The sequence below is a fragment of the Gorilla gorilla genome, chromosome X (genome assembly GCF_029281585.2).
Source record: "Gorilla gorilla gorilla isolate KB3781 chromosome X, NHGRI_mGorGor1-v2.1_pri, whole genome shotgun sequence".
NCBI classification, from domain to species: domain Eukaryota; kingdom Metazoa; phylum Chordata; class Mammalia; order Primates; family Hominidae; genus Gorilla; species Gorilla gorilla.
The window spans coordinates 150,910,174-150,937,513 of NC_073247.2; positions in this window are offsets into that span (position 1 = coordinate 150,910,174).

Genomic DNA, 27,340 nt, shown 5'->3' on the forward strand with positions numbered 1-27,340 from the left:
AGTTTTAAAATGTGGCCATTGAAAGGTAGCCACTATGTCCTCCCTTCTTGATACTGACTGGGTTTGTAACTGCTTCAGCCCATACAGTATGGTAGAAGTGTTACTCTGTTACTTTTAGGCTAAGTGAGAAGAGGCCACATAGCTTCTGCCTGGCAGTCTTTGGAATGTTTGCTCCGGGAAAAGCCAGCTACCATGTATGAAGTTTGTCCACACTGAGGCTGCCATACTAGAGAGTTCACATTTAGGCTCACCAGTCAACCATGCTAGCTGAGCTCCCAGACGACAGCCAGCATTGCTGGCCAGCAAAGGGAGAGATCTGTCTTGGATGTCAAGTCCAATCATACCACGAGATAACTGCAGCCCCAGCTGACATGTGACTGCAGCTTTATGAGAGATCCCTCAGTGGAGAACTACTGAGTGGAGTCCTCCTCACATTCCTAACCCATAAAATTGTGAACAAAATTAAATGTCTTTAATTTCTAATTTGTTTTTGGCTACTAAATTTTAGGGTAATATGCTATGCAGCAATAGTTACTGGAGTCATGACCAACAAGTTCTCCTAATCCTATATATATTTATATGCCGCTCCACCTTGCAGAGCTAATGTCTATTTCCCTCACCCTTGAATCCAGGCTGTCCTTGTGACTTGTAATGTGGCTAAAGTGATCCTATGCCAGTTTCAGTCCTCACCTTTAAGAAACTTGGCAGATGCAGTTCCCTCAAGGGAAAGCCAGACACCATGTAAGAAGTCAGACACCCTGAGACTCAAGTTGTAAGGAAGCCCGAGCTGGCCATATGAAGAGTCCATGTGAAAGGGAACTGAACAACCCAGCTGATGGCAAGAACCGAGGCTCCAGACATATCGCACCAATTAAGCCATCTCAGTCAGCTCCTAGCCATTCAAGCTGTGAGCCTCCAGATTTCATGGGAAACCAAAAAGCTATTCCTGCTCCACCCTGTCCCCATTTCCAACCCACAGACTTGTGAGCAAATTGGTGGTTGTTTTAGGCCACTCAGTTTGGGAGTGCTTTGTTACACAGCAATGGATAACTGAAATGAGTAGTCCAGAAAGATTTTCAGATCAAGTCTTCTCTGTTCCCTATGTTTGCCTGTTACAAACCAGAATGGGTTTTAAAGTGAGAGAAAGTTACAAGACAGAGCGATGTCAATGATGTATCCAAAAACAGCTTAACACTAAGACCCTTCCAATCTACATGAAGCAGATGTGTGATTTTCTGCTTCCTGTAAAATTGACATTTGGGCCATTATAATGCGATGTTGGGATGCCTGTCAGGAATGAACATCTTTAAATGTTTGTCACTTTCTTCTCCAGTGAAGAAGGAAACAATGAGCTACAGCTTTTCCAAAGATTCCATCTCATTCCCAACCAATATCACCGGGCAGCACTGGATCTTCACCCAGAATCCCTATCATTCCACAGTATTCAGAATCACCTGTGTCAAAGAGGAATGGGTAATCAAAGTTAGCCTTTTCCTCATAGCATGCTCCCAACATTCACTACATCTGAAACTGAGGACCTTGCCATTGTCTCTCCCAGGAAGTAACACACAAAAGACTTTGGCCTGGGTCAGTTTCCAGAAGATTTTCAGGTCTTGTTCTTGCCTTCATTCTAGCAGTCATACTGACAATGGTAAAATAAAACAGTTCGGGAAAGAAAATTTTATTTCACAAAAAAATTATTGGATATAGTAGTAAGTTGTTAGCCCTTCACATTTGCCTATATCTTGAATTCTCTCAACAAGATTGTAAATTCGTAGAAGAAAAGGACTGTGTGAAACTCCTCTAAGATTAACTTGTCCCATGCCCAACCTGTGGTATAACATAGTGCCTGGCACATAAGAGGCACAATAAATATCCTCATCATTATAATGTTATTTGCTTAATATACTAGTATGTACTACATATTTATCCAGAATATGGCACTTTATACTGAAAGCAACCCTCTGAGTTAATGGTTATTATTATCTCCATTTTCCAGATGAGGAAACAAGCTCAGAGAGGTGAAGCAACATATCCAAGATTATACAGCTAGTAAGAGGTGCACCCAGGCAGGATTGAGATGCAGGTAGGTCCTTCTGCTTCCAAAGTCCCTGCTCTTTCCACAATATGACACTGAATATTTTGTTAATATTATGAAATAAAAAATACCTCTAAAATTTCTCTGAAGATAAAGTCAAACATTAGAGAAAGAGAAGAGATCTCAGGGCTTACTGGGCTCTCCTTTGTTTTCTGTCAATGCGTTTGTTTTCTTTCTTTGTTTTCTGTCAATGCCTGACCCTTGCCCCTCCCCACATCCCGCTACCCCCCACCCCCACGGTGTGATAGACATAAAGGAGTGCTGTCCAGATTCTCCTCCCAAGAAAGGCTTGCTGCCCAGCTATGGGGAGTGCAGTCGCTAGGCAGCCTCCAGCTGTCAGCTCCCTCACGGTTTGTGTCTGCTGCGGAACTGCTTCACTTGAGGTCATTCCCTTCCTAGGTCAGCCCACATTCCATGAATGAGCAAAGCCTGGCCATTTTAGATCAACACAGGCACTCTGACAGACAATACTCACTCCAGAGCTCCCTGCCAGGTAGGCTAAGGCTTCGTTAGTCCTGCTTCACAGTTCAACTTCTCCCTCTGCCCAACTCAGCCTCCTCCCACTTCCTTTCACAGTTGTTGATCCCTAATGAAAACATCTTCCACCACAAACTCCATCTGCTTTCAGACATTCCCATCTGTGACACCTTCTCTCTCTGTTTCTCTCCAACCCTGTCTGATTGCCCACGATTTTGGTAAAGAAAGATTCTGGGAATCTTCCTCTTCCTCTGATAGTTTAAATGATCTTCACTGCATTACCAGTCATTTTGCTTCTGATCCTTTGTCTTCTTGGGTAGCTTCTTGGAGCCTTCTTTGGAGTGCCAGGGGTTGGGACATGTGAAGAGCCCTTATACACAGCTGGTACTGTATACAACTGTTACATTTTAGAGAAAGAGAAGTGATTTACAGATGGTCAAGAAATAACAAGCTGGGTTTCTCATGATGAGACACTTAGACCTATACTTTCCTTCACTTGAAACTGTAACCTACTTGGTATGATTTTACGTGGTGTAGAATGGATGTGTCTGGCACATGGCTGAAGTGACTTTACCCATTACACTGTTGTCATAACTGTACCTGCCATACTGTAGCTAACTGTGGTCTTCTCTAAGGGACCTCCCTACTCATGTACTCTTCTCAGTATCCCACGTGTGGGATTCTTTATTCTTCCCCATTCTACTTCTCCCAGTGCAGTCTCTGCTGCTATTTCCCTTTCCATGTTCTCATCCCCTCTCCCACTATGAGGATCTTGCATGATTGTTTCTTATTACATTTTTTTCTGTATTTATTCCACTCTATTCTATAAGGCCTTTTCCCTCTCTGCATCACCCAGCCTGCAAGGTAAGGAATCACTGTTGTCTGCTTTGGGGAGGCAACTCAGATCAATAGGAGCCTTACTGTTGCTTGGACAGCAAAAGAGAATCTCCCTGGAGGGTCCCCACTTACTATAAAAGAAAAGAAACAACAGCATCATTTTCCTTTGTTTTAGGCATACACCAGAAGCATTGTCAAGGCAGCAAGACTAATGACCCAAAATAAATGAGGTAATTAATATATCGTGCTTTATATAAACTGTCATTTCATCCTTGTACCTTTTCTCAGTATTACGCAGTGTCAGCCTTGATTTACAAGTAATGAAAAGAGCTTGGAAAGGGTAATTACCAGCTCAGGTTCCCATATCTATGGAATAGCACTAGCAGTATTTGAACCCAGGTCTTTCTGTTGCAAAATCCAATACTTTTTGCATATCAGATGCTGACGTTGTCAAGAAGGCTGCGGTTGGCATGGGCCAGAGGATTCTGAAAGAATCCATGGATAGTGAGTGATGCTCTGTCTTTTTTGGTAGTGAAGAGGACATTTCTGAGAACCACATCAAAGCACACCAATCAAGAAAGCTATGGCACTGTGACTAAGGACAGAGGAGTCCTCTCAGAGGCTTCCTTAGCCACACTCATAATCCTACACTGCTAGTCTTTGTTCTTTCTTCTGGGGTACTGTGCTGGATTGTCTGATGTCAACTCAGGGACCACTTCTGGTTAAGGCTGGGAAGTAGGTTTTCAGAAGCTCCTTCCTTATATGGTTGCAAGTTAGAGTTTGCCACTGACAGAAACTCACTCAAGGCTTGGAATGTGGGAGTGAAGCAGAAGTCATTGTTCTCAGGAGGCTGTGACAGTCAGATAGTGTGGCTTCACAGATCTCTCTATGACGTCCACTTCCGATTAGCCTTATGCAACTAGACCTGGTGACTTCTCAGAATTCCTGTGAGCTTTTGTTTCCTCACCTCCTCCAGTGTTTCAAGTTAAAGTCATTAGAGACATTTGTGTGATCCTCCAGCATGAATCTTCCAGACTTTCACTCTCTAGCTCCTCCTACTTTTTATGAATCCAGTTTCTAAAATATATTAAATTCCTTATCATTGTTAACATTTTAGTGGCTCTATTTTCATGAATGTACCCAAACTGATGCAGGTACCCACCCTGAATTTCACCACTAGTTCTGTGTTATTATAAAGTGACTCCCTAGGAAGTAATGTAACTAAAGTCCATTAAAAGGCCTTTTTTCTTCTTCTTTAGAAACCACAGAGGGCTCTGGGAAGATACCAACTAAGCATGTGTTGTTTCCCATTGTCAGCTCCAGGCTTCCTGCTTCTCCTCAACCTAATGGCTATTGAAGCCTAAGGAGAAGAACTGGATATGAGTAGGGTCCTAGACGTTGCAGAAGACTTAATAAAAATAAGTGTTATCAGGCTTTGCCCCTTGAGCAAAGCCTGGATCCAGCACTAGAAAGGCCCAGCACAAACAGACTAGGAGATTGGGAAAACAACATTATACTTGTGTTCCTGGTCTCCTAGACCTTCAAGAGGCCAAGAAGGAATGAACTAAAGGAACAGACAGGGTCAGTGTAGACCTGGGAAGACAGTAGCTTTCTCCAGGTACTAGTTTCTAGTATCCCACTACTCAATGGCTTACTACCCCTTGGGGAGCTCCCCTTCTAATATGAGCTGACCTCAATGTGCTGACAACAAAATGCTTTATAACCATTTCTGTGGGTTCAGCAATCACCAACCAGAGAGAGGTAAATTGAGCAATGTATACCTAAAAAAAATTAAACTGATGGGAGGAGAGACAAGTGACAACTTGAAAACCATCACTACCAATAACGATAACAAAATAGGAGCATATAAGGAGATACATGCACAGCATAAAAATAGACTTTCTAGAACTGCAAACAAAAATGTGATTTCCCAAATAAACAGTTCAGTAGATGCATTTAAGAAGAAGAGGATTATTGCTGAGACCCAAAACAGTGGCCTGGAAGATAAAGTGGAAGAAGAATCACAAAGCACAAAGTCAAAAATATAAAGACGATGAAATGATGAGGAGAAACATAAGAACCTTGGAGGATAGATCCTGAAAAATAATAAGTCTCCTAGAACGAGAAAAGAGAAGAAATATAGGAAAATCTGTGATTTTTTTTTTTTTGGTCAAAGATAATGGAAAATAGCTTTTCTGAGCATAACAACTATAAAATTTAAATGAATAATTTAAAATATGCAAAAAATAACTGTTTGGAGTATATACCCAAAGGAAAATGAATCAGTCTACCAAAAAGACACATGCTCTTGTATGTTCATTGCAGCCTTATTCACAATAGCAAAGACATGGAATCAACCTAATGCCCATCAACAGCAGACTGGATACAGAAAATGGGGTACCTATACACTATGGAATATAATACTGCCATAAAAAATAATGAAGTCATGTTCTTTGCAGCAACATGGATGCAGCTGGAGGCCATTATCCTAAGTGAACTAATGCAGAAACATAAAACCAAATACCATAGGTTCTGACTTATAAGTGGGCGCTAAACATTAAATACATGTGGACACAAAGATGGGAACATGAGTTGGGAAGCTACCTGTCAGATAGTATGCTCACTACCTTGGTAGCAGAATCATTCTTACAACAAGCCTCAGTGACATGCAATTTACCCATGTAACAAACCTGCACATATACTCACTGAATCTAAAATAAAATAGAAAAGAAAAAGAGGAAATTACAAAATACACTCTTAGAACACCATTGATTCAAAAATTATAAACTTTGTAAACAGCAATTAAAAAGAACATTTTATTCCAAAACCTATGTGGCACAAAGAATGTTGTACTCAGAAAAAAATTCTATTTTTTTTTTTTTTTACTTTAAGTTATGGGATACATGTGGTGAACGTACAGGTTTGTCACATAGGTATACATGTGCCATGGTGGTTTGCTGCACCTATCAACCCGTCATCTAGGTTTTAAGCCCCACATGCATTAGGTATTTGTCCTAATGCTCTCCCTCCCCTTTCCCCACACCACCGACAGGCCCCGGTGTGTGATGTTCCCCTCTCTGTGTCCATGTGTTCTCATTGTTCAACTCCCACTTATGAGTGAGAAAAAATTCTATTCTTAAATGTTTTCAGTATTAATAAACAAAGACGAGAAGGTAAATGAGCTTAAAATTCATCTTAAAATATTTGGAAAAGAACCACAAATAAAACTAAAAAGAACTAGGAAAGGCTTTGATAACATAAAAGCTGGAATTAATGAAATAGCCAAAAATTGTTCTTTGAGAAATAAAACAGATAATCATCTTGCAAGTCTAATTAAGAAAAAAACAATAAATATTTACAAGACTTGAAAAAACAGACATAACCACAGATGAGACAATTTTAAATAATTATAAAAGAAAGTACATTAAACTCTGTAACAACACATTTGAAAACCTAGAGAAAAAGGATGATTTTTTAGAAAGCCAAATTAACCCCACAAGAAGAATAAAAATTGAATAGGTCAATTATCAAATAAAAGAATTAAATCGTGAATAAACATCTACCACTGAAACAGTCATCATAGCAGAGAATCATTTGCTCCGATTCAACTTTTTTCTTTTAAAACAAGTAATTTTACTGTCATTTAAACTCTTATAGGCCATAAAAAAATAAAGAAAGCCCCTTAATTCTTTTTTATAAAGCCAACCTAAATTTAATATCCAAACCTAGAAGGAAGACCACAAAAAAGAAATCTATAGACACTAATTCCTGGGTGTAAATGTTGACATTTTGAATAAAACATTAGCAAATACAATCCAGCAATCTTTCTTTTTTTTTTTTTTTTTTTTGAGACGGAGTCTCACTCTGTCGCCCAGGCTGGAGTTCAGTGGCGCGATCTCGGCTCACTGCAAGCTCCACCTCCCAGGTTCACGCCATTCTCCTGCCTCAGCCTCCTGAGCAGCTGGGACCACAGGCGCCCGCCACTACGCCCGACTATTTTTTTTTTTATTTTTAGTAGAGACAGGGTTTCACCGTGTTAGCCAGGATGGTCTCGATCTCCTGACCTCGTGATCCGCCCGCCTCGGCCTCCCAAAGCGCTGGGACCACAGGCGTGAGCCACCGCACCCGGCCACAATCTTTCAATAAAGTATAATTATAACCAACTAGAGTGTGGTGGATTACAGTATTGGTTCCAGTTCTTCACTCCTCCCTGTGTCCAGGTATTTTTACATGGTGTACATTTCCCTGTCCCTTAACTTTGAAATCAGCCAAATGCCACTTCCCAGCCTAGGCCTTAAGAAACCTTGTGCATTTTCTCCTTCTCTCCTGTGTCTCTGCAGTCACCTCGAGACTAGCCTGGCTAGCCTACTTGCCTTGTCAGGAGGATAAGAGTTACTTAGGGCAGAGCTGCACTTGCCACTACAGCCTGAAGTAAAGCAGCCCCAACAGACCAACAGACCTACAGTGACAATCAGAGCCACTCAGCTCAACCCAAACTGGATCAGCCAGACCCCAGTTAACCTGAAGACACATAAGCAGTAACAAATGATTGTTGTTTTTAAAGCCACTGAGATTTTGGCTGGTTTGTTTCATAGATATTACTAACTGACATAGAGAATTGAATTTGGAAATGCAAAGGAGGTTCAGTATCAGTAAATCTATCAACATAATTAATTACATCAATAACTTAAAGAGGAAAACCATATCAGTGATGATATCAAGAAAGGCTTAAAAGTCAATTGATAAAATTCAGCTACCTTCCTAATAAATTTCTAAGTTAAATAAGATTAAAATAAAACCTTTTAAAATAGTACAGTTTACCAAAAATGGATGTGAAATATAATCCCAAATGGCAAAGCACTGACCTGTTCAAATAAAATTCAGAACAAGACAAGAATGCCTCTTATCTTTGTTTATTATTCAACATTGCCTTGGATCGTCTTGTTAATAAAAAGACCAAAAAATAAATGAATACAAACATCAGAAATGCTATCTATTTCTTTGTCTGCTAATGGTATATTTGTATAGCTAGAAAACGAAACACTCTAGTAAAATCTATGAGACTTATTCAAAGAATGTGGTACCATAAAGGAATACAAGGTTACTATAAAACAAATAGTATATCTCTATTCAGACAACAAACACCAAGAAATAGAAATGAGAAACATTATATTCACAATAATGAAAATAACCTATGTAATACACTGGACTGAATTTAACAAGAAAAGCATCAGACCAGTATGAAGAAAATTGCTCTACCTTATTGAAGGATGTAAAACGAAATCTGAAAATAAGGAATGAACGAATGAATAATAAAACTTTATATCAGAAGACCTCAATTCTCCCAAAGTCAATATTATTTTTTAAATTCCAGTTGAAAATTGCCAGTGTGGTTTTTTAGGGGAAAAAAAGAGGGCATTTATACAATATAATCTTAATACTTATATAAAAGAATAAATACCCTAGAAAAGTAATGAAAAATAATAATAATGAGAGAGAAATATCTTAACCAGATACCAGAATATACTCTAAAGTCAATGTAATTAAATCAAAACATGGCAGTGGCATGGGAGTAATAGACAATTAGATCAAAGAAACAAAATAGATAATGCAAAATTGGAAAGCATATATAAGCATTTAATACATGACCAAGGTGATGTTTCATTTCAGTGGGGAAGAGATGGATTGTTAATGAACAGTGTGGATGCAACTGGCTGTTAACTTAAAATAAAGTTGGACCTCTATTTTATACCTAAAAGCAATATAGTTTCCAGATAAATACATATTTTAATGTAAAAATAGTAAAAGTCCTGCAAGAAAATCTAGGGAACAACATGCACAATCTAGAAATGGAGAGACCTTAAGGTATTTGACTATATACAATTCTTCAAAATTTTGGCAGAAGACATAATAATTAAATCAACAGGTAAACAAGGAATTGGAAACATAGTTGCACCCAGAGAACAGATGAGGGGTTTATAGGACCTCTTAACAATTGACAAAGAAAAACAACCTATTCAAAAAATAGGCAAACAGTGGGAAGAAGCACTTCATAGAGAAGCAAATTCAAATGGCCAATGATTTTTTTCAAAAGATACTCAGACTCATAAGTAAACAGAGAAACTTAAGTTAATGTAACAATGAGATGACTTATTTTTATCCATAAGACTTACAAAATTTAAAAAGAGCAGTAAGATAAACTGTTGGTGGGATTGCAAGGGGGAAATTTGTACTCTCATAAATTACTAGTAGACTTGTAAATATGTTATATGCTTTTTAAAAAGCAATAAGTCAACATTTGATGAAATTAAAAACAATATGCATATACCCTTCAACCCAGATATTTCATTCCTGGGAACCTGTTTCAGACTGAAAAAACCAACAGCATGTAAGGGTATATATATATAAATGTGTTTATTGCTATGTTGCTTTTTAGTGGTAAAATATGAATTGGAAATAAAGTGAATGTCCACTAAAAGTGGAATGGTTGAATAAATTATTCTCCATCTATATCACAAAATGCTGTGCAGCCATTAAAAAGAATGAAATAGTGAGATTGCTGTTGACTTGTAGGTTTTATTGAATGGGAGTAATAGTAACGATGATAACAGCAAACATCCATATATGGTACTCTTTTAAGTGCTTTACGTATTTTAACTAGTTGACTGCTCACAACAACTCTATGAGATAGGTTCTATTATAATCCTCATTTTCTCGATGAGGAAACTGAAGCTCAGAGAATCTAAGGCCACATAACTAGTAAAAGACAAGAAGAGTAAGATACAAAAAGGTGTGAGTAACATGACATAATTTCTGTAAAATAATCTATAGTAAAAGAGGCATGGGCATATGTGTATATATACATATATACATGTTTTATATAATTATATGAGACTGGCAATATGGAAATATAATACTCAGCTGGTAGTATGGATTATTATATATATATTATATGTAAAGTATATTAAAAATAATTCAGGAGCCTCAGCATTTCAAAAACAATTTCAAAGAAGTTGCAATTCCTGCTTCAGGTGAGACAAAGAAGGGAAGCCTGTCCCAAGGTAAGTCCATCCAGATCCTCATGACCAAATATCTCTTGCCCTTCCTCTGTACCCCTTGATACTGTGCTGATCCCTCCCTTATGGTGGGAGGGATCCGCATAGGGCAGAACTACTGTATTTAGAACTGCCAGGTGCTTCCCATCCTATCTAAGCCAAGAGACTCCCTGGAATCCAGTCATCACTGTGCTCTGAGACTGCCCAACTGCAGAAGGCTTCTGAGACCCTACTCTTGTGCATAAATCTCAGATCTGGGGCATGCAGACAGGGAAAAGACCTGCCTCATGTACACATCTCCTTGGGAAAATAAAGTCTTATCTTGGGACAGGTTCTATCCTCCCTCCCATCTACAGCAAAGAGATTTAAACTTTACCACCCCCATTGACACAGACCAGATTCATGCCTAAGTTTACAGCGATAAATAAGCAGAGATCTCCTATCTCAAAGAGTTTAAGTTCTTGAAAGAAAGATATGCCTTTTATATCCAATAAATATGTGTTGAGTGAGGAAAATGATGACATACATGAATAAATCAAATACAAGGTAAAGAGTGAAGTGTTAAATCACAGAGCTACAAACAAAATACTATAAGAGTTGTAGTAGGGAAGGGCGAACATTTCCAGAAATGGTTTTGTAAAGAGATGGCATTTGAGCTAAATGCAGTGTTTCTGAATGTGTGGTCAGCATCAGATTCTCTGAGGTTCTTAAGAGCTCCAGATCTACTGAATCAGAAACCCCAGAAGTGAAACCCAGGAGTTGGCATTTTAAAGAAGCCTTCCACATCAATCTTATGCACCCTATAGTATAGACCATGAGAAATGGGGTAGATTTGGGTGTGCAGAGAAGTGGGGAAGGACACGTAGTCAAGGGCAATAGCATGAGTAAAGTTTCCAGGCATAAAAGCAAAATAGAAAACAGTGGCCAGTTCAATTCGACCATGAGTGTTGGAAGTGGTGAAGAGGAACAATGAGGAATAAGATTTGAAAGATAGGTTAGGGCTAGATCATGGAGGGCTTGGGGGATGCTGAGTTAAAGAATTTGAACTTTATCCCAAAGGGAAAAAAAATTAAGAGATATGAGACAAAACAAAAATATGAGAGCCTAGACTTTCACAGTGCTTCCCAAACTTAGCCATGCCTCAGAATGATTGCTTGCTAAGTCTAGCTTCTGGGGCTCCACCCCAGGCTTTCTGAATCAGAATTTCCAGGGATGTGGATCAGAAATGACATCTTTAAACAACCTTGTTAGGTGATTCCTGGATAGCCAGCCTGGCATTGGTTCATAAAATGGAGTTTGGGAACCACTCCTTTACTGACAAATGCATTCCTAAAAAGTTGTTTGTATATAGAAATTTTATTAGTGGAGTCACTATTCAAACTATTAAGCAAGTAGACTATTCAGAGGCAACCTCCTGCAAATCTCTTTGTTCAGCAGAAGAAAAAGAAGTCACTTTCTTTGGAGTGTTTCTATTAAATAAACACCCAATTTAAATGTAAAACCCCTGACAACTTTCCATAACATGTGACAACACATTTTAATGCTGGTATTAGTGATGATATATGGTTGTACAAATAGAACATGGGAAAAATAATTCAAAATATTTAAGTTTCCTCTAGATTTATAGCAAAATGAATGACTGTAAGGTAATATTGGAAAAGAGATAGTGCTAGTAGGATGTGATGCTGATAGAGCATGGCTTCAGGATGGACATATCTACCATGTAGCCCTTTTGAGGTTGCAGGGGAAATTGAGGCACCAATATAGGTAGAAACCAGATGGTCACTCATCTCAACTCAAGCTCCAATAAGGATTAGACTATATGACTTCCAAGATTTCTTCTAGCTTTAAGATTTTAAGTTTGTGTTATTTGCACACCATCTACCTTGAAGATGGGCAAAAGGAAAAAAGTGGGCAGGGGAAACAAAGTTCAAGGATCAGTCTAATTCATCTTTCTAAAAAATGCACAGACACAGATGATTCTGAGGCTGAAGGTTTGTTTCCTAAAGCCATGTGATATTTTAAAACTGTCATTTTCCTTTAAATAAAGTATATCTGTTACTAAAGTGTCTCTTCATTTTCATGAAAACACCTCAGTTTGGCTAGTTGGAATGTTGGCATAGTAATTTGTTAGCAAATGCTCAAAAGTCAACTTTGAGCAAGAAATTGCTAGTGTTTAACCTTCCAACAGCCAAGCTTGCTTCTTTCCCTCTCAGAGGGTGTCTAACCTCACCCCCAGAAGTTTCTAGCTCCTCTTCAATTCCAACTCCTTCCCTAATGCCCACTGCTATAAACAGGCCAGAAATCAGAGATGAGTTCTGACAGCAATATTTCAGGAAGGAAATGGAATCCAAGCAAGTCTTTTGTGTACCTGGGTTGGAGTCTCTCTTTCACAAGGTCTGTCTGAACTATAGGAATTCCTGCCCTGTGCAGCTCTATATTACTCTCCACTACTGCACAGCAGACAAGGAAAACACAGATAACCAGTGCTCTGATCCAAATTCACATTCACACAGTAATGAGTCAGGAAGGACAAGGCACCTAGAATAGAGCAGCTCCAGGTAGAGTAGTTGATAAAGGGTTAAATTTAACATTGAGGTGCTTTCTTTCTAGCTAATTCCTTAGCTTTTGGGTGAGAGGGTACAAGGAAAGGAATTAATTCCCAAACATTACTGTGCCTTGATCAGTGTGTTGGGAGCATGGAGTTGTATTTTTATTTGTAGGCCATGTCCTGCCCAGACATTTGTCTCCCCACACTAGGCCACGGAAACCTGGGCCTGGGTTACCTAAGAGGATACCAATTCCCGTAGCATTTTCCCAATGAGTTTGGTTTCACCTACCTTAGAAATGGAGACGCAATGGGCCTGGTGGTGAGAAACAAGCAAGATCCCACCATGGACCAAAATCTTAAAGGGCCCTGTTGTTATTAGTGCCCACGGTCACTTGCTCCCAGGCCAGGGGTAGGAAGCTTCTTGGTCATGTCGTCACTGTGAGTTTCTGCGGTTTGCAATAGTCTGCATCTGAGCCAAAGCACCCCCAACACCCTAATCCCCTCCTGGCTTCAAGGGCTCCAGGCTGGAAAAGCAAATAGTCCAGAGTGATTGCAGGGGCCAGTGGACCCTATGCAGTTCATATCAGACTGTTCTGAGGAGTGGTAAGTCACAGGGTCTATATTGCAGCTATTTTTAGTGAAACTGAATTCCTTCCCCAAGTTCTCTTGCTTCCAACTTGTTCTAAGTGTAGGAGACCAGCTGTGGTCAGATCATCTTACTGGACCAAGGCTCTGTCAAGGCGAAGGGACCAAACCAGGGAGGTGGAGCAAAGAGCTCACGGCTGTTGGTGCTTGGGCCCTTTCTCACTGTCTCAGACATCTCCAGAGCGGTAGGATCCTTTGGAAAGGAAAATGTCACTACCCAGGGGAGTGGGCATTCCCCTCCAATCTGGCAGAAACTTGATAGGTAGATGACATGAGAGGGAAAAATCGAGAAACTGGCAAATCTTTCTGTTTTTTCCCCTCAATTTGTAAACACACACACACATACACACACACACACACACACACACACACACACGTCAGATTCTACAGGCCAAACCCAGGTCTTGGACAGACTTGCCGGAAGGGTCTAGAAAAGAATGTCATCATCCATGAGCCAGGCCAGAGGTGAAAGTATGAGGAGCACTGGTGCCTAGTCACTTTCCAGCTGTCATTTATTGTTCTAAGAGGGAGTTTTAATGGGGAAAAAAATTCCAGGAAGATTTATTTTGGCTTTGAACTTTGGCAAGAAGTGTTAATTCAGAAGAGGCAGTTCTCTGGGCTCCTGAGGGTGCTAATTTCTTTCCCTGCCTTCATCTAGGTAAGTATTGTACCAGCTGTGGGCTATGACCCATTAGACAGTAATGAAATCTATCTAGTGGGGCATAATCAGCATTAAAAAATGAAAAGAAATAAAATGTATAAAATAATTTTTAAAAGTTTCACAGAAAATACTCACTGTTAGTATGTGCAATGGAGTGTATTCCACATAGTATGTTCTGTAAAACTTTTGTTTCTTCTATGTACATGTGTACTCAATTGCCGCATAAAATGTATTTTTTTACTCTTGGTGACCATAAAATTCTACTTTTTTGGAAAATACTGATTTTGATGATTTGGTAGAGAAGTGCATGAAGATAAATCATTTAGCACTCCCAATTTTATGAATACTACTACTGTTACTATAATCACTATTTTAGGGGTGTTCATTATATGTCAAGCACTATTCTAAGTATTTCATTTTCATCATTTTCTTTAGTTGTTATCACAACCTTCTGTGATAAATTTATCTCAGTTTCACAGAAGCAACAGCAGAGGCTCAATATCAAGTTCAAGACCTATCAAGAGGAAGTGCTGGGGTATAAACGTAGGTCTGTCTGTCTCCAAAGTTTGTGTTCTTAAAAATTCTAGACCACTTCTTTCCTTAATTGGCCAATACAGAGTTAATTCCATCTGTTAAACAGATTTGAAAATCTTAGCTGTGCTGGTAGCTTTATATAAAATCAAATGAAAATGTTTAGAAAAATAATTTCAGATTCCTAGAAACTTCTAGTAACCTCTTATTTAAAAAGACGGTTTAATTTTGAATTACTTACCTATTTTACTCAGAACCTCACACCCCAAACTGAGCCTCAAGATTCTCTAATGGACATCTGAAAGATCAGCTGAAGGAATATGATTTTAAGGTATTCTATTTTCATGGCCTTACCCCTCTAGTTACTGCCATTCTATTCCACACAGAAATCTTGTCCCAGGGCGCATTTGGTTTTTGTCTTTTTATAGTTTGAGCTAAATCAGTTCAGCCACTTTTTGAGTTGATGAGGAAAAAAATCATAGTTATTCTACTTCCAAAATAAGCTTCTCTTTTTGGGTACACAGAAAGCTCAGAAAAGGCTGAAACTTTCAAACTTCCCACTTCACATATGGGGACTACTAGGTCCTCATTACTTTCAAATTTACTTTAAAAATTCCTAGTGATTTGCTCATTTTGCAAACTCCTATGTTCTGTTGTCATTTTTGTAATTTCATGGCACATACTCTGCGTGCATGCCCAATATGTTATAGACCAGAGGTACTGGTTTCCATGAACGGGTTTCATGTGGAAAGTGTGTTTGTGGAGAGAGGGAGAAAGGTTAAGTAAGAGGAAAATATTGAATACAGCCTCCTGCAGAGCCCCTGTGGGAGTGCAGGTTAGATGAACGATGCCCCAAAGGGAAGTGTTTCCTGGCTGCTTGTGTGGATCAGAGCTACACCACATGGCTACTGGCTTCAGAATGGTATTTTCTCCAAACCAGGGAAAGCTGAAACCTGACCTAACTGGTGATTAGCTTCTCTGTAGCAGATCCTGGCCTCTCATCAGAGCTTCTCTGATCTTCTTTGTTTGGAATGAAAACTAATTGACTCGTAAACACATGCGGAATTTCCAGGCAAGAAGTTCTCCATTGTTACCAGTGACATGGCCAGACGCTGGGGTCACAGGTGCTGTCAGGAATCCAGCCCAAATCTCAGCTCCCCACCATGCAGGCCCTGCAGCTTCCTGGCTGGGCTTGGCTCTTAGGGGCAGACATTAACCCCCACCTGTAGCCACATCCTTCCGATGCTTTTCAAAACAGGAACAGTTGTCTCAGTCCTCGCATTCTCCTGGCTATTCTATTTTTGCCGGGATGGAATAGGATATTGCAGGGCTTCTCCGGCCAGAGCTGGGCAGACTTGTCTAAAGGGAGCCCAGTACTCCCTGCCCCAGGGTTCCCCACCCCAGGGCATGCTCCTGGCTGTATCTGTTCCAGTCACCACATTCATGGAAGCAGTGTGGAAAGGGGCTCTACTTAGCAACCTTACCACTCTGCTGAAAGCTTCGATGAACAAAAGGACATTTAATAATAGAATTCCTCCTCTAGTATTTATAGCACCAATTGCTCAAAGCTGTTTTCGGTTTTATTTTTTAAATTCAAGCCTTTGTCACAACCTCCCCAGGAACTGCAGCAGAAGCCAGGTATTAGCAGCTCCACTTCGCAGACCAGGAGACTGAGGGATCAATGGAGAGAGACTCTTCCAAGTATGGACAACATGCAGAGACAGCTGAGAGCTGTCTATGTCTGAAAGCACACAGCCCATTCAAACACTGTGCCAGGATGATGAGGCAGTGGTCCTTAACTCACTGACTCACTGACTCACTAACTTGATCATCCATTCACCTAACATTAAGTTCTGATTATTTCCTAGCCACTGCACTAGGCACCAGGGATGCAGAGATGAATATGTTATGCTCTCCTGTTTCTTCAACAAATAAATTTCAAGGAAACAAAAGGAAGGCAAACTTAATGATTGAAAGAGATTTGAAATATACATGAACCAAATGTAATGTGTGGACCTTGTTTGGATCCTGAATCAAACATACCAAATGCAAGAACACATTTATGAAACAAGAGGGAGTGGATATTTAGTCGTTAAGGAATTGTTGTTAATTTTTTAGATGTGATATAGTTACTGTGTTGAAATTACCTTACCGTTTAGGGTTATATACCATAGCATTTATAGATGAAATGACATGATGGTTGAACTTAAAGGGAATGGGTAGGGATATAGAATAACCAAGAATGCCCTTGAGTTGATGATTGTTGCAGCTGAATAATGGGTATAGGGTAGTTAATTGTACATTTCTCTTTAGTTTTGTGTGTGCTTGAAAATTTCCACAATAGATGCATATTTTTAAAATAGAAGTCACGGTATGGTAGCTGACTTCAAGGAATTCCCAGAGTCTACATTCCCCGGAGACCCTTACTGACAGCCATTTTTGATGAGCCCACCTTCTCCTGAGTTAGAGAGGTCAACATCAAGTAATGTGAGGCCCCAGCATAGAGCCACAAGTTCAGAAACAAGTTAGCTGGAGCACTGCAAGGCAGGACAGGAGTAACTCTGACTGATGTGGGTCTTGATGTCATTTCTCTCCCCATCAAAGACTCACCAGGTGATGGTTGAAATGGAAGGGCCCTAAGGTCCTCAGATAGGGAAACAGGCTGAGAGGCTGGAAGTGCTTTCCCAAAGCTACACAGCAAACAGTGATAAAATTAACAGTCTAAAACTGGGGCCTTTGACTTCCATAGCACGACCCTATTTTTTAAACATGTATAATATGCCCCCTACATGCCAGCAATCATGCTGGTACTATTATATAGTAATTTCATCATTAGATCCTCAAATACAGAGAAATCCATATTTATTCCTTTCGGCTGCACTTAGTCCAGTATCCCCACACAGTAAACACTTGACTGGAGTTGGATTTAATTAGGGTTGGGTCCTGAAGAACAATTTTTGTTTGTCATTAGGATGGTAGGCTTTAATCCAATATGACGGCTCTCTTTTTAAAAAGGGGAAATTTGGACACAGAAACAGAATTATATATAGGGAAGACAATGTGAAGAGAGATAAGGAGAAGACAGCCATCTACAAGCCAAGGAGAGAGGCCTGGGACATATCCTTCCCTCATACCCCCCCTGAAGAAACCAACTTTGCTGACACCATGATCTTGAACTTTTAGCCTCCAGGTCTGTGACACAAAACATTTCTGCTGTTAAAACCACTCAGTCTGTGGTACTTTGTTATTGCAGACTTAGAAAACTAATACAGCATATATGAGTAGGCAGCTAAGTGGAGGAGGAGGAGGCTGAAGGAGGGTTGATGAAGAAATTCATTCCACAGATGCATATTGTGCCCCTTTGATGTGGCAGGCACTGTGCAAGGTACCATGGCAGCTATAAAGATAGCCTTTTGCTCCCAGTGTCCTGATAAGTAGTCGTCATAGAGATGACATGTTCATTCACAACTATAATATAGGAAGGAAGACAGTAAATAGAACCATGAAGTACTGATAAAGTGCCAGTGAAGTTCAGAACAGGAGAAAGAACTCTTTCAGCTAAGAGAAGGAGAGAATTAGAGAAGACTAAATACAGAGGGTGTCAGTTAAAGTATATCTTAAAGATTGAATAAAATTTAGACAGGCTAAGATATCAGAAAAGGGCATTCCAGTGGAAAAAATAGCATAGGCATAAGCATAGCAGTGACATAAAAAGAGGGGACTCCAGTGGGAACAGTGAGGAGTTTTTCAGATCAACGTCTAAGGTGGGTGGAAGAGAATCTGAGGAGAAAAAGCTATCCAAAGGTACGCAGGAAACCAGTTAGAAGGCAGTTTTAGGAGTGTAGCTGAGATAGACGATGGTGGCCTGAAGTAGGATAGATATACAGCATAAGATTTGAGGCAGAAAAGGTAGCTCCCAATGGACTTATTGAAACTTTTTCTCAGGTTCACGGCTATGGCAAACAGAGGGGTTGAAGTCACTTGGTTTAGTAAACTAATAGCACTTAGATGAGTCAGAGTGCTCCTGCTTAGGGCCAAGCTCATGCTAGGCCCTGACTAGCGCTTCCAGACCCAGGAGTGGGCAACACCATGGTCAATACCCTCAGAAAGCTCAAGGTGGGAAAGATGGGGGCAGTATATACACAACTAATTGCACGTTCATCTCACTCCACTTTGAGAAATGCTAAGAAGGAGATATATGGGATACTGAGGGTTTGTGTGTGTGTGTGTGTGTGTGTGTGTGTGTGTGTGTGTGTGTGTGTGTGAGAGAGAGAGAGACAGAGAGAGAGAGAGAGATCTTCCCAGTCTGAGCATTCATCAGTCTGAGCATTCATAGAGAGAAGGCTTCTAAGAGGAAGTAATATATCCATTGAAAACAGAAATTAAAGGAAATTTGTGGTGAAGTGGTGGGGATTGAAAGGAAATCCTCTCAAGTAAAAGGAAGACTCTGAATTGGGGAAAACCTCGAGAGAAGGTTAATGTAGTTGGAGCACAGAGAACTAGGGCAAGCATGGCATGAGATGAAGTTAGAAAGGCAGAGAAGGAATAGATTATACAGGGCCTTATGGGCCATGGTAAGGAGTAGAAACTTTGCTCTGAAAGCAGTGGGAAGCCATTAAATTGTTCTAAGCAAAGTGTTGACATGCTCAGATTTGCATTTTTAAAATATCCTACTGACAACATTGTGGGAACTTGAATGGTGGAGATAGGAAAAGAAGCAGGGGACCAAATGACTGAGAGTTACAGAGAGCCAGGTGAGAGACTACAGTGGCCTGGAATGGGGGGATAGAATGAAGATGGAGGGAAGTGGACACTTTTGATAAAAATTTAGGAACTATAATAAACAGAATTAGGTGCCTATTTGGAAGCAGGGGTGGAGTGGGAGGAGTCAGGGATGACTCCTAGGTTTTGGCAGGAGCAGCCAAAAAATGGTAGTGGTAGGGATTGCAGCAAACATATTTAGGAGTGAGTGAAGGTCATGAGATAAATTTTGGAATTCCATGTCCAATGTTTGCTGAGCAGTACAGTAAGGATGTAGTGGCTTCACCAGGCTGAAGGCTAAGTTTGTCTAACGTCCTCTCATTTAGAGCAATCTGTAGGCTAAATCACTGAGCAACCTGGGGTGTCATGGTGCCCCACTCCTCATTCCTGCCTCTGTGAGTATATCTAAGGTGATCATGCTGGGTCTGTGCTCCCTGTGATCTCTGTTCTCCAGGAGTTCCTTATCTGGGACTTTGTATGGATAGGTTCAGCCCTTGGGCAGCATGAAACAGGTAGAGTCAAAAACAAGGAGACTCTGGATCGGTCTGGAAATTCTAAGACCGACTACAAGGCCACTCCCATTCCCACCACCCACCTGGAGAAACTTGACGTATTTTCCCAGTTATGAGCCCATTTGTTCTCCACGACACTACTATGACAAAGACAGGAAATGAAACAGCTGACAGATGTGGAGACTGAGGCCAGAGAAGTTAAGTAACCTGTCCAAGTCATTTAACAAATACTCAATGTGTGTGCTTTGGGGACTGTATGTACCTTCTTTGTTCATCTCTCTCTCTTTTTCTACCTCTCAGTACCCCTAGCATTTAGCACATGGCTTGGCACAGAGAAGGGACACAGCGAGCACTTAGTGGAAGATATAAAATGATATCATTTATTTTAAGTAAACAAAAGAAACAGCAGCACCTTCTAAATCTCTCTAGACATCACCTAAAGTTCCAATCTAAAGCTGTCTGGATGCCCTTTCCAGAAATACAAAACATGCCATACAAAACAAGTAGTTTTAGAGGAACTACTTTTATTTGTTATCATTTGTTATATATCTAAGCATTTCAAAGTGCCAGGTATAGTAAATGATGGGGCCTAGCCTTCTACAAGCCATATGATCCTTCATTTAAATAAATTTAATCAAATGCCTTCAATAGACACAGAAATTGCCATCTGGGAATATGAAATCTGCAAGGGAAGGAGCAGACGTTTGTTACTAGAAGCTTGGATCAGCAATAAAATTGGCAATGCTGGAGGTGGGGAGTACAGGTTAGGGGGTAAGGTAAAAGAGGAAAACAGCTCTCTTGGTGGGAGAATCCATAAAGGCAGAGACAGAGGTGTACAGCATGGGCCTTAGGAGGAAACCAGCTTTGGAGCTGCTTAGGTTTCTCAGGCTGAGGTCTGCATGTCATTAGGGCAACTTATCAAAGGGCCAATGTATTTGTGGTTGGAAAGGTGAGGGAGAATAGCAGAGAGGGACTTCTCTCTGTTGTTTGCAAATAACAGAAGCCCAATTTCAGCAGGGTTTCCCTGTCAGACTGGCCCCTTTCTGATAACCTCAGAGATATAAATCTACTAAAAAGAGATCTATTTTCCAATAATTCCAACCAAAACTCTAGAATTGAGTTCCATTGAGCTGGATTGAGTTCCATGTTTAATCCTAAACCATCAATGTGGAGAAGTGATTGGAATTTATCAATAGGCCAGGCCAGGCCCACATGCCTATGCCTGAGGGATGGATGGGCATGAATCCCACCCAAACTAGTTGGAGTGAGAAGAGAGGCCAAATGATTCCTCAATGAAAAGTTAATGTCATCAGAAGATGGGGAGATTAATGCTGGGTAGGCAGAAATAACCAAAGTGCACTCACCAGCACTCACCAGAGGACAAGACTGCGGAAAATAACACACACGGAAAATTTTGAGGGGAATGAGTCAAGGCAGGAGATGAGGAAACAGCCTTGGATGTGGATGGGAGAGGAATATTGGTGGAGACCTCCTTGAGACCATCTGCATGTCCTTCAGGGATTATTGCTTTGTGTTTGGGACAGTGACAAAATTCTTCACAGAACTAAGAGAAAAATGCTCCTCTGCTGGGATACCCAAAACAGAAGCATCACTTGTGGGCAGGAATTTGAAAAACTTAGTAAGACCCTGTGTCCACAAAATTTTTTCTTAAAAATTAGCCAGGCATGATGGTGCATGCCTGTAGTCCCAGCTACTTGGGAGGCTGAGATGGGAGGATTGCTTGAGCCCAGGAATTCGAGGCCACAGTGAGCTGTGATCATGCCACTGCCCTCCAGCCTGGTTGACAGGGTAAAACCTCGTCTCAAAAAATAATAATAAAAAAGTAGGGCCTGAAGCTGGTCATGTGCTGGGGAGCAGCAAAATGCATGTGTCATGAACTGAGCAAGTGTGCATAGTTTGTTTGTTTTTGTGTGTTTTGTTCTGCTGTTCCAAACTCCTTCATAAATATTTGCTACTACAAAGGATAAAATGATTAGTACTGTTCCACAGAGTACCACCAGGCATAGTCTGGCTTCTCGTATTACTAGGGAAGTCAGAGAGTAGAAATGAGAAACTGAAAAGTTGTCTATCAGCCTGTTGGGGTCATTCCATCTCATTCAGCTTCAGATTTCTTGTCTGTAAAATGCAGATAATAATATTGTGTTTGTAAATACTTAGCATCCTACCTAGTTCATGGTAGACAGTCAAAAGTGGTAGTTCCTTTTCTGCTCTACCCCCCTTCCCACAAGCATACACACCCCAAGGTGACAAGAAAAGCCAAGCCTTTTTCTAAGAGCATCTGTTCACTCATTAGAACACCCTTAGCCAGAAAGCCTGTAAACAGAGGTAAACCATGCTATCTTTGTGCACCTCCTCACTGCTTGAGGTCACTTGTAATTGCCTGATGACCTTCTCCATCCTACTTGCCTAGGAATCTAGGACTGTTACTGGTCTTCTTGTTCTGATCATTCTGCCTTACCAGTATATTCAGAGATTCATAGCATTTCCAAAACTCAAGTGAGCCACAGGGGTAATCTGGTCTGATTCTCTTCCCTGTTTTACAGATAAGAAGACTGAGGCCCAGAGGGGAGAAAGAGTTGGCTCAAAGTTTCATAGTATCTTAGGAACAGAGTCAGGGATAGATATTGGGACTGAAAGACCAGTGTTCTTTCTACTATTACGCAGCTGTTACTAAGCTGATTTGTTGTTTTCACCAAATGTAATATATACTTTATCAGCTAAACCAACTTCTTCCAACATACATCTACAATAAGTGCTTTCAGGAATGAGGCAAAGGGATTAAATGGGGACTACTCCTCAAAGAAAAGAGTCATCCTTCTATTTATCCAACCAGGGCTGATTAAATGTAGTGAGGAAGGCGAAAGAAGGAGGAATCTAGGTCTTACCCACATATTTACAGAGGACCTCAAAATTAAATATTTGACTAGTCATTACTTGACAATAATGACAACAACAGCAAGAACAGCCACATGGTACTTGCTAGGTATGAGACCCTATTCTGAGCCCTTTATAGATAATAACACATTTAATCCAAATGATGTTATGAACTACAGTGATATTTTAAGTGCATGTTAAAATTGTTACTATGTTAATATTTTAAACATAATACAAGTGTTGTGACTCTATTTTGGCATCACTTGTTTTCTTAATGTATCATGAGCTTCAAACAATGAAAGAAGCCTGGATCTATTGACCTTGGAAAAACTCTGCCACCATCTCTCATCTATCACCCATCATCTATTCAGCTATCATTCATCAGCCATCATCCATCCATCCAACCATCCACCCACCAACCCATCCATCCACCCAACCATCCATCCATCTGCCACTGCTGAGTTCTTCCCATAAACCAGGCCCTGTGGTTGGTGCCAGTGATATGCAGATGGAGAGAATATAGTACCTGTGCTTGAGTTGTTCACAGTTTGTTTGGTAGAGGAGGAATAAGTATGAACAGACCATAGGGCATGGAAATCACTTGGAAACAGTGGCATAGAGTAGAGAGAGGAGGCACCTTGCCCAATCTGTTTGCTTGATTGTTTTAGAGGAAAGTGTCAAGGAAGACTTGCCCAGGAAGGTGACACCTCAGAGGAGACCAGGATAATAAGAACAGAAGATTCCGGTGAGAATTCTTCAGCCAATAAGTCATAATATTCTTGGAATATCTGATGAAAATTGTTATCACTCTAGATAAATGCATTTATGTATTTGTAGATGTATTTCACCTTTTCAGAGGTGACTTTAAAATTCAGCTCCATCACTCAACAGCTGTAGGACTTTAGGTCTCAGTAACCTAATTGGTAAAATGAAAGTAACAATAATACTTGTTGTCCTCTCAGAGTAGTTGTCACCATCACATCCAAAATTGTGTGTCAGATGCCGGCAGAGACTTGACAATTAATAAGTTGTAGTTTTTTTTCCCTAAGTGGAATTTAACTTTCAAAAGCAGTGAGATGGCAACATAGCCAAGAGGGTAAATTGATCTTTTCTTGTTTCATATGGAGTCCATTTTTTTCTGCCTCTTCTATCATGCAGGTTATTCTATCTAGCCTCATTTTCCCAAGTGGCTTCTTATGGCCAACCTCTTAGATTATTTGGAACCCCTTAGGGTATCGAGAGATATGATTCCTGCTCAGGGTGGGAGGCAGTTCTTTCCCTTGTGGAAATCTTTTTTTCTACCTAAAATGACTTCAACCCCTTTTCTTGTAGGGCCCTTAGAAGTTTCTCAGCCACATTCCAATCCCCAATTTGAACAGAAAAATGGCATGGGCAGGAGGTGCTGTGTCAGACCTTTGTTAAAATATCTCCACCGCCCCAACTAATCTCTTAGCTTACCTTCTAGGGTCTGTATTAGTTTTCTAGGGTCACTGTACCACAAACTGATTGACTTAAAACAATAGAAATTTATTCTTTCACAGATCTGGAGGCCAGAAGTACCCACACTTGGAAATCCAAGTGTTGGTGGGGTGGTTCCTTCTGAAGGCTCTGAGGGAGAATCCATTGGCTGCTGCCTCCCTCCTAGCTTCTGATGGTTGCCTGTGATGCTTGATGTTCATAGATACATCACTCCAATCTCTGCTGTCATCTTCACACCCTCCTCTTCTTTATGTCTCTCTCAGTATCAAGTCACCCTTTCCTCCATCTAAAAAGGACACTTGTCTTTGGATTTAGAGCACATCCAGATAGTCCACAATAATTTCATGTCAAAATCCTTAACCTAATTACATCCACAAAGACCCTTTTTCCAAATAATGTCACAATCATAAGATCTAGGAATTAGGACTTGGACATACCTTTTAGAAGTCCATCATTCAAGCCACTACAGGTCTTATTTCTTTGACCAAATCAAGCCTTTTCAATCGTTGGGTTTAGGCTTTTTTTTTTTATTGTTGCGATGTCACTACCTTTGAATAAAAGAAGAAAAAAAATAAGATCAGTTACAAGTTGGTGTCAGACACAGTGCTAGGAACTGTATATGCATTGTCTTATTGAGTCCTCACAACCTTTGTAGAAGGCAAATGTCATGATAATTCCTATTTTGCAGGTGAGGCTGAGAGTGATTCAGTAATTTGTCCCAGGTCACAAAGCTAGTACATAGTGAGGTTGACATTCAAACTCATCTCTGCCTAATTCTGAAACTTAATTGATTGCGCATTGACCCTGGGCAAAGTACACTTCTATGTGTTTTACAAATCAAAACACATCTGGCATTCACAAGAACCCTACACATTGAGTACATTATTAATAGCTCCTTACCACAGAAATAAGGAATTTGAGGCACAGTGAGATTTAGTAATTTGCCCAAGATAATATATCAAAAAGAGCAATCATGAACCTGGATGTCCTTCATCATCGAGGTTAAAAACAAAGGTTTACTGAACACTTACTACCTGTCACCTTGTTTTTTCACAATGAGTCTTCCCTGGAAACCTGTGAAACAGACACTATAATTATTCCATTTGATAGAAGGGAAAATGAGACTTGGAGGGGTGAAATGACTTGCCCACGCATGATAGAAGTGAAACACAAACCCAAGTCTTTGCAGTTGGCCAGCTATGTTATTTCCACTGGCCTTTATTGCCTTCCAGAGTCATCATGTGGATCTAGTGAGATAATGTGGTGACTGGGTCTCACTTTGAAAAGAAGGGTCCTATGGAAAACTAAGTAATTCTCCGTATCGTTATAGTACTCCTCTTCATCATCATCATCATCATCACCATCATCATCATCATCACCATCATCGTTGTCATTATTGTCATCAACATCAAAGTATTACTGTAGTTGCCTAACCAGAAAAGTTCAAGGCCAGGGACAGCAGTGCCCAGGGGATGCTACTGGCTTGCACAGCTCTGATCTGACTCTGATACTTTTGAGAAAAAAATTACATAACCTGAGGAAGGGAGGATAAGTTGGCATAAAGCACACAGTTCAGTCACATTGTAGTCATGTTTGAAATGTCTAAGTATTAAGTGTGTGCCTCTTGGCAACAGCTGAAAAGAGGGTCAGGACAGAACCACACACACCCTGCACAGAGGACTGCACAAGGAACTGAGAAAGTAGAACATGAAGGCGCAACAGAACCATGTGGTACCAACGGCTTCTCAAGGTAAGCCAGCTGTTAAAAATGCTGGGGCATGGTTGGGGATGGGGGAGGATAGAGTTAATGCCATCAGAAATACAGTCTGCATTTGCACCCTAGAAGTATGGGGCAGCAGGGATCCAAGCACACAGAGCATGTTCCCCATTACGCTAGCTTTCCCTGGGTTTCTTTTTGAATGATACAACCAGTCCTGAACCATCAGGTGGCCTTGACTCCTTCTTCACCCCTATTGACTGTGTGACTTGCATGGTGGTGGTGGCCCTGGTCCCAGAAGTCTCTACAGGTGCTATGTCTGTGGTCCCCACCTCTCTTTTGAGAAACCGTTCCTATTCCACCATGACTATGTGACCCTAGGAAGCCACCATTCCTAGCACCTCCTCCCATCCCTGCTACTGTTGTGGAGGTAGGTCCAAATATAAAGTGCTCATAAGATATAAACCTGGCCAATTCACATTCTTTTGTGGAATTTTTCTCATTGGAGCTAGAGATGAAAACCCTTTGTGTTCTTGGATCAATGGCGTGGAAGGATGTGAACTTGAGGCAGCCCTGTAGTAAAGTTTCTCAGCACATGGAGAATGCCAGCCTCCAGCAGGAAAGAATACAGCTGACGAATAAACAGAAGACAGATGAGAGGAAGAAAGAATGCTTAAAAGCACTGTGTTTCTTTCTGATTTCCAGCTGTCCCCAAGGCCAGCGCTACTCTTGTCTTTTCCCTGGCTTGATCATGGGAACAAATATAGTCTGCCTTTTTGGGGAGTTTAAGCTCAATTGAATTGTGTTTCTGTGACTTGCAACCAAACAGCTCTTATACATCCACATGCCAATAAGAGTCATAGTAATTCTATGTAGTCCAAAACATTGGTTGCCTCATAAGATTTTTTTCTGAGTCAGCTAGCTCCATTTTATAGATGAGGAAGCTGAGACACAGAAAAGTTAAATGAATTGCACTAAGTCCCACAGCTATTCAGTAGGAAAGCCTGGAATCTGTGTTTTCCCCTACCCCTTGCTACTAAATATTGTTAATTTCACACCTACAATACATCTTGTAGCCTTCATTTCCTTTCTGTCCCTTCTGTCACCTACCTAGGGTAGGG